Source organism: Podarcis bocagei (genome assembly GCF_964188305.1).
Source record: "Podarcis bocagei genome assembly, chromosome: 9".
NCBI classification, from domain to species: Eukaryota; Metazoa; Chordata; class Lepidosauria; order Squamata; family Lacertidae; genus Podarcis; species Podarcis bocagei.
Genome location: NC_138134.1, coordinates 27,322,395 through 27,330,235, shown reverse-complemented (window position 1 = coordinate 27,330,235; position 7,841 = coordinate 27,322,395). Strand labels below are relative to the sequence as shown.

General features: G+C 39.4%; 1 long non-coding RNA gene across 1 annotated transcript in view; it reads left to right on the top strand.

Annotated features, from left to right (window-relative positions):
• The first annotated feature begins 5,545 nt into the window (after positions 1 to 5,545).
• The window catches only part of LOC308595228, a 67,936-nt gene continuing 65,640 nt past the window's right edge, over positions 5,546 to 7,841 (top strand). Inside the window, exon 1 of the long non-coding RNA XR_014011942.1 lies at positions 5,546 to 5,581. This is a non-coding gene — a long non-coding RNA (uncharacterized lncRNA). The remainder of the gene's footprint in view (positions 5,582 to 7,841) is intronic.

Sequence of the window (7,841 nt, the reverse complement as noted above, 5' to 3'; positions counted from 1 at the left end):
GTTAAATGTTCTAGAAAATGTGGCATGACACTTCTCAGGAATGGAGACTCGAAACTGGGTGGAGGCTTTTAAATGAAACTTCAGTGCTTATCGGAATAATGAAAGAGCTGCCAAAAAAGGTCTGAACTGAGAGAATAGTTTATTGACAGCTGATGTAATATCATGGCTGAGAGACTCTTATCTTTGCACAGTAGGCTGCTTTCTGCATAGACCCCTCTCTACCCTCCATCTAGGCAAGCAGGGTTCAAGAACACATCGCTGCTGGGCAGAAGCATGCAAGGGAAGTGCAAAGCAGGGCTACTGAGGATTGGCAATCTGGGGAGAGTAGGCATGACTGGGGGAGGCCCAAGGGCCAGGTAGAGAGACATAGAGGGACATTTGGCCACTGTGCCCCACCTCTGCTTTAGATTGCTGTATAAATGCTAACTTATTCTACCTGTACCATGGGGCAAAACTGCACGGCTGTCCTTTCTTGTTCCCTCATGTAAAAGTGACTTTTAAAACCTTAGAATTAAAACTTAAGTTAATTCTTAATTTGGTTTAGGCTCACCTTTTTCCTTTCTTTGAGAAAATGTAAAAATGTGAGTGGGGGGGAATTAGAATAGACATTTATGAAATATTCTGGGAGGAAAACATTAACTGATTAAGGCTGGAACCCTCCCCCTATTTATATATATATATATATGTGTGTGTGTGTGTGTGTGTGTGTGTGTGTATGAGAAATCCCCAAGAAATACAGTGAGACTATTTTCTGAGTAAAAATGAATGAGATCCATCTGCCTGACAATTTTGTCTTCTCTTTTTATTTTCAGTGGCTGACTGTAAAGGCCAAATATCTGGCAGGCTTGCTCTGAAAAACCTCTAGATGAGTTTATGTAAGGCAGTTTTATCCCAGTGATTCACTTTGGCTGCCATGGGACATATCTGCAGTGTGTGCCAGACCTGCTAAAGCAACACAGATCAAGACAGTCCTGAAAACCTAACTGAATGTGTGTATGTGTGAGAGAGATGGGGGTGGGGATCAGCCCTATGAATGCATTATTCGCATGCAGAGAAGAAGAAAAAGAGTTTGGATTTGATATCCCGCTTTATCACTACCCGAAAGAGTCTCAAAGCAGCTAAAAATCTCCTTTTCCCTTCCTCCCCCACAACAAACACTCTGTGAGGTGAGTGGGGCTGAGAGACTTCAAAGAAGTGTGCCCAAGGTCACCCAGCAGCTGCATGTGGAGGAGCGAGAAAAGATCCCACAGCAGGGGCTTGTTAACAAGACAGATTTGGGGATGCTGGGGGGTTCAACATTAAGACTAACAACACCTCCACAGATGCTCTACCTGAGATGATCAATCAATTATTGCTTTGCCACGTGAGAAAGCTGTTTCTATCCTTTTAATGAGATGCCAATGATAGCACTCAAAATACAAAATCATAGGATCCATGTCAAGTTTCAAAAAGAAAATAGTACTATCATTCTGGTTACAAAAAAGAGAAGAGCTGTTTACACAAAGAGAGAAGTTTATTCAGAAAGCAAAACTTGCCACCTAAACTTCTGTGCAACAAGTAAACTCTTTAAGCTTAGCATATGTGTTGTATGGAAGCACTAGCACCATTGTTTGCTAGGAATTTGGAACAGTGAACAGGTGGCTAAATTCTACAAAGGTTTCTTAAATCCCAGCCATGATTGTAAGGGACAGGAAAAGCAGAGACCCATTGCATGACATTATTAGTTTTATATTGCTATAATCCACAATGGTATTTGGAGAGAGAAGAGAAGATGGAACATTCAGGTCGTATTTCAATGTGGATTGGGAACTTATGAGGCTTCCTGACTATTCAGAAGTAAGCCCACTGAGTTCAATGGGACTTACTCTGAGGTAGAGATGGGTGACTGTGTCATGTTTGGTTTCTCACTTTTCCAATCTTAAGTTCAGCACTCCACATTTCCACATCAGTTTGTGATTTTAAAGCCCTCTTGAAAATTCATCAGCATGCTAGAGTGAATTTCTCCTGATATACACATTCTTGCAGATTATTTCCCCCTTATATAATGCACTTTTATGTTCTTTTGTCTAATATATGTCAAAAATATGGACACTTTAACCTACCATATGCATTTTTGTTCACATTACCGGTACTTTGTTGAGAGTTCCACTGCAAAATTCAGAGAATTGAAAATTTTGAAGAATGGCTATGTTTCAGCTCATGTATTGTTTCAGAAAGTGTGATTTATTTATTTTTGAATTAGATCGGTTTGCAAACTGAATTATATTTATTCTCCATCCCCACTTCTACGTCACTGTGTATAGGCTATAACACACCTATTCAAGTTTAACTTCTATTGAACTGGATGTGGCTTACGTCCGAGTAGACTTGAAAAACATTGAGCTATAAATGGATAAGGAAGTTCGTCACCAGTGAGCAGACAGTAATCAGCCTGGCATTTTAAGGACTGAACCTATGTTTTCTCATCCTAAGTCAGGCACCCCAAACCTTCGGCCCTCCCCATGTTTTGGACTACAATTGCCATCATCCCTGACCACTGGTCCTGTTAGCTAGGGATCATGGGAGTTGTAGGTGAAAACATCTGGAGGGCTGCAGGTTGGGCATGCCTGTTGTAAGTCTTCAGATACTGAGGCAGTGATTAGAAAACTCTTTGTTGCATGGCTTTTAAAAATAAAATAAAATACATAATTATACTCAGACCAGACCATTTCTGCTCCAAAACTAAGTACTTTCTCAATACAACATAAAATTATTTTGTTCCTTGAAAATAATAAGTAATCAAAAGAAGAATAAAAAACTCCTAGCTACTCATTAAATCCTCATTCTAATTATCACAAATAAAACAGATCTCTCTCATTATGTTTAAGATTGCGTATTAGTCCAACCATCTGGTTCATGTGTTGCTAATCTGAAATCATGTTGTTGTTCAGCAAGTTCCCAGGCATCACACAAAGAACCCACAAAACCACTGTAATATCATTCCACTCTGACCAAAATCTTCAAGGCTTTTGCCTTGACCTAACATGAACCCTGAGAGGTTCCCACTAAAAATCCAAATGCTTCACAAACCCTGGAATACATGAAACCTTAATCCATATGGGTATAATGCTTGCTATAATTCTGTAAACATCAACTTAAAATAATCCACTGTAACCATTTTATCTGATCTGCTACCATGTTTAAGTATAGTGATTATTTGTGAGGGAAATTCAGATTCACATCTCCCCCCCCCCTCAGTTGTCAATCACAGTAGGTAGTCTTGGGCAAATTGAGGGGAGAACTTCATTTTCAATAAACTCAAATGATTCTGTAAAACAGGGATGAAGAACCTATAACCCTTTGGATGTTGTTGGACCACAGCTCCCATCATCCCTAACCACTGGCTGTGGTGGCTAGTGCTATTAGGAGTGGATTCCAATAACATCCGAAGGGCTACCTCTGTCCCTGCTGTAGAAGATTCATCCTAAATTTCCTCTTATAGCTTTATTATTCTTCATTGTGAGGAGACACACACACACACACACACACACACTGGTTTGGGCGTGAACATCCAAACCCATAAGTCAAATGAGTCATATTGAAAGGGGTGTCTTAAGGATCAGGACAGGTCATTTCGGAAGATAAACCAGCATGAAAGATGCTGTTCACCAATTATTAAAAAACAACAACATTGAAATATTGTAATCCAATGTTGTGCTAAAACAAACATTCTCTCCACTTGTCTGACAGAATGACCACTCCCCGTATTAACTGGGGGACAGCTTTTGCATGGTGGTGCGCAGCCCCCTCCCTGAGATTACTAGACCCCCGGCAAGGTAGCTGGTTTTGCCCCCCCCCCCGAGCTGGATACCTGGAGGTTCCCGCCTAGCCTAATCAATTAGCCAATCCTGGCTGGGGGAGGCGTTGCCAAGGGAACTGGCCAGTGGAGGCGGATGGGGGGAGGAGAGGGTCCTGCTAGCAAAACTACGGAGTTGAATCTAGATGACTGAGACCCCGAAAAAGAGAGTTATCTGGAAGCATTTTACCTTTGGCTGTTTAACCTATGAATAACATGTCACTTAATGATGAAAGGATCTGTTGATCACAGGGAAACCCCTTTGTACGGTGCTTTTATGATTAAATACTCTGCAAAACTCTTTGCATTCGATAAAATAGTGTTCTCCCTGCTGCTCTGCCTTGTCAGTGATTATATATGACACAATATACTCATGATTCATTTAGCTGAGCGTTCTCATTATTGTTGATGTATGTGTCATTCACTGACTTCCTTTCCCTAGATTACAACAGAGCCTTGCTTGAGTTTATTTTTTTGCCATATGGTGAGAGGAATGCATAGATTTCCTTCTCCCTGGTTCTTTTTCAAGGGAAACATCCACTAAATAATTTGGTTAGTCAGCACAAAAGCAAAATTGAGAAAGATGGGAGCAATCCATTAAGCAGCTGCTGTTGGCCTCAAGGATCAAGAAAGTACTTTGTGCCATATACAATGAGAAACCCCTGAGATATGTACGCCTGAACATGTACAAGCTCCCTTCATCAGAAAGGCCAGATCGCCATGTCTGTGTAGTATTTCAGATCATGGTTTTCTAACACAGCCACCGAAGTCCTGTGCAGTGCAATCTCAAACAGTTTTACTCGGGTAGGAAATCCCACTCCCTGGTATATGGATTTAGAAATCCAGACTTTTAGTGTTGCTGCTGAACTTGTGTGGCTGTCACACAAGACTATTTGCTGTATGTGAAGAATGGCCTCATGTGAAGAATGGCCTTCAGTGTACCTTTGGAGCACCTGGCGTGGTCAGTTGTTACAGTCAGGATATTGGATTAGGTGAACTATTGGATTAGTCTAATTGGAAGAGTGGTTCATGTGAACTTTTTACAATAGCAACAATGGATTCCTAAAACATTTCCATTTGTCTGTCACAAAAACACTCTCTATAAAATAGGATTGACCTCACTGGAAAGTTAAAGACTGTAGGCCAAATGTTTTACTTGTGCTTATGGCCAACTGAGAATAGAACTAAACAGAATGAAGAACTGGAGCGCCGTCATAAGATCAGGGATGAAATTAATGGAGAGAAAGGAATTTTGTGTTTTCATTGTTTAACATTATTGGTTATATGACTGTTCTTGTTGCAAATATTCTAGTTTAGGGTTAGAATTTGTTCTAGAGAAATGATGGCTACCTACCATGGGAATTTTATTAAAAGCAAACACTTGATGTTCTTGATTAAATGAATGGATAGATGACTCTTTCCATAGATATAACAGTGCAATGGGAAACAAATAAGGGTGTATCTAAGTAACTGTGATTATTATTATTTATTTAGTCAACTTACGGACTGCTTCCTGTTGTTGTTATTGTTGGCATTCATCTGTCTTGAGAGACAATGGAGTGTGCCTCTGGGAGGAAGTCAAAATGCTGTGTTAGCAGCACTGAAGTAACCTCTGCAGGGTGCAAGCTATATATAACAAATAACCAGCAGATGAAAGAATCAAAAATACTAAGAATAGTACAGAACAAACAGTAGTTCAGCTGTGCAACCCAGCAATCAACAACCAGCAAATGCGTAGACAAAAAGGTACGTTTCCAGTATTTTAAACACACTATAGATAGAGCCTCTCAAATTTGGGGTGGGGGAAAATGTTCCAGAGATCAGGTGCCACCATAGATAAGGTTTTGAATTAATTTTTGAAGGCTTGTTTCAGCGCTGAAGTGCAATGTGTGCTGTGGGATAACAGTGTTATAAGAATTCTGTGCTACTAATAGGGAGAATTGGAACAAGTGCTTCAGGCTGCAATCCCGTACACACTTTCTTTGCAGTATTTCCCATTGAACTGAATATGGCCTACACCTCAAGGGACATGGATGAGATTGCATCCTCAGTGAGCTAAGATTAGGTGTAGTGTTTGTTGCTTTGTTACACACAGAGACATGCAAAAGTAGTAAACTTGAGCAGCAGTACCAATTGTAGCCATTTTGTGATCCTAACTGGTATTTAACTCCAAGAGCTTTCAAGGACACACAATATAAAGCCATTACTTGCAATAAATGTAAGACATCTCTCTCTTTTTATTCAAGAGACCCACTGCAGAAGAAGAAACTTGTGTTTGAACAGATGTGGTTTTAGATGTCTTTGGGCTGCAAATGGCTATGTCTTTTATTTGTGTTAACAAAATCAAGCTTCAATTTACACCCTTGTTGCCATAAAGCACAGGTTGAAATTAGGGAGATGCTTGAGAGGTGGGAGTATCAGCAATATTTCTTCAAAAGAAGGTGGAGTTCTTAACTGTGCCACAGTTAAGAACCACAGTTAAAAGCGGAACTAGGAGTGTTAAGTGGAATAAAGATTGAGGAAAAAATTAAATACTTTGGTGTATGGCTGATAGCTAAGAACACCAATATATTCCAAGATAATTATGTCATAGTATGGAAAAAGCTTAGAAAGAACTTGAAAATATGGGGAAGGGTGAAATTATCACTATTGGGTCAAATGTCAGCCGTAAAGATGTGGCTTTCACCTATAGAAACAATTTCCCAGAAGAAATTGAACATGCAATAATATACAGAGACCTATTAGATTTTACAGAAAAATATGTAAAACTGAAAAAGTTTGATGATATTAGAAATTGGGTAACGAGCTGGTTGCATTGCAACCACCTGAATGAAATGTTCACATGTGATAAAAAGTGTTGCTTTGATGAGCAAAGTTCTCAATTTGAAATCAAACTAATAAAAAATAGAGTAATAGTGATATCAAGGATGTATAAGTTATTGTTAGAATGGCAAACCAAAGATGAAATGGTTAAATCTACTGTGGTCCATTGGGCTAGGCATGTGGGACACAACATTAGAATCACTGGAAAAGTTGTGGAAATTCGGGTTGAAATTCACAGTATGTCATACCTTGAGGGAGAATTTTATGAAAATGATATATAGATGGTACCTAACACCAAGTAAATTATCCAAACTGTATAAATCAACTTCAAATCTTTGTTGGAAATGTAAAGAAGTAGAAGACTCATGTTACAAATGAGTAACAAAATAGCTAAGGACTTTTGGGAGTTGATTTATAATGAGTTGAAAAAGATATTTAAGGCAACTTTCCCAAAAAGACCAGAAGCATTTTTACTAGGGATAACTGAAGCAGAAATCCCCCCCCCAAAAAAAAACAGATGAATCTATTTCTTTACACAACCATGGCAGCACAAATATTATACACACAAAAATGGTGTGTTGAGGTGGTACCTACCCAAGAAGAATGGCTGCTGAAATAGGATTTGAGTAAGAACAGAAGTGGGTGATTTTTTGTATTTATTGTGAGAAAGGTAAAGGTATAGAATAGAGTAACTATAATATGCAACATAAATTGAAAATTTGAGGGAACCATGGAGGGGAGGGAGGAGAAGTTGTAGGAGGAATTATTGCTTTCTAAATTTGAAATGTTGTCAAACTGTTTATTAGTTGAAAAATTATAAATAAAATTATTTTCAAAATAAAAAAGAAGGTGGACTGTTATCCAGAACTGGCCCAAAATTATGTAGGACTGCAACATACATTCTGTGGGCTCTCAAGCCACAAAAATGGTGGTCTGCATTGCAGGGGATTAAACTAGATGACCCTGGTGGTCCCTCCCAACTTTACAATTTATGATTCTGTGATTCTAAGTGTGACCAGTTCTGTGGGCATCTGAGACTCATAGGGAAAACAGGCACTGCCCAGTCCCCAGTCTGAGTCAAGCAGAGAGAATACAGGACCTTGGACAGCTCCAGAGGGCTATGCTAAGGCAGCCACAAGTTACCTTGTCTCTGTGGGCAGCTAGAGCTAACTGAAACCTCATG